The sequence below is a fragment of the Montipora foliosa genome, chromosome 5 (assembly GCF_036669935.1).
Source record: "Montipora foliosa isolate CH-2021 chromosome 5, ASM3666993v2, whole genome shotgun sequence".
Taxonomy (NCBI): domain Eukaryota; kingdom Metazoa; phylum Cnidaria; class Anthozoa; order Scleractinia; family Acroporidae; genus Montipora; species Montipora foliosa.
This window is the reverse complement of record NC_090873.1, coordinates 5,944,247-5,945,292: the sequence shown is the minus strand read 5'-3', so window position 1 is coordinate 5,945,292 and position 1,046 is coordinate 5,944,247.

Here is a 1,046-nt window from a genome sequence, read left to right as displayed (position 1 = left end):
ATTTATTGACCAGCTTATTCGGTCAAGATGTCTGGATATTGGCCTCGTTCTTTTTTCGCGTGTTTATGGATCTCGACACGCATAAACACGCAAAGAAAGAACTTGGCCAATATCCCGGGGAGGGGGGGGAGGGGTACTCTCTTATATGGGCTATATAGGTATATGCGGCCCCAAAGGGTATGGTTTTTCAGCCGTTTTGGTCATAAAGAGGGTATCAATTTTAGCCATTTTAGTAATATAAAGTAGGGTGTCAATTTTTGCACTCTAGTCTTGATTTCGTTTCTTTAGAAGACGCTACTTCTTCATCATGCCCCCCTCCTTCCATCCGCGCTTTGCCTTCCTTTCCCCCCTTTTCCAGGATAGATAAGACAGCAACAAAAGCCCTTCATACGGCAACTGTGTAAGTGCCTCATCGGCTTGTCACGCGCTCCGGTCACGCCCCGGGCTCCAGGGGTTTTTAAATTGAATTTGACCAGACACTATAAACTGAAGCAGCCAGTAAATGATCTGAGGAAATGCAGTGAAATATTTTATTACCAAACATTGCGTTACAGTCAACTCGAAAATAAAATAGTTTTTTTAGAGTATAATACTTTAACGTACATGTCAACCCGGGCATCTTAACAATCGAATCACCGGAAAGCCACTGCAAGCAGGTTTATTATGACAACTTGGGCAGATCGTGGGATCCTATTACATGCCCGGGATTACTTGACACCAAGAGCTTAAATTTCTGTGGTACGTTTCTTCGCTTCGCCTGGAGCAAGCAGCAGTTCCAGAGATACTGGCACGTTAATCCCTCCACCTTTTTGATCATCGAACGGTTTTCCTGTAACAATGCAGTGAGGTAGGAAACAATTAATGTACTTGTAAGATCTGAGATTTTACAAAAAATATTCAGCAAGATGACACCCTGCGGAAAACATGTGTGATAGAAGAAGTGTACGGGAAGAAAGGTTTACATACCATTTTGAGTTACTCAGTTGTTTCGCTAGAGGCCAAAGAGGGGCCACAAGTTATCGTTGCAGGTCTGAAACAGGGTGTTC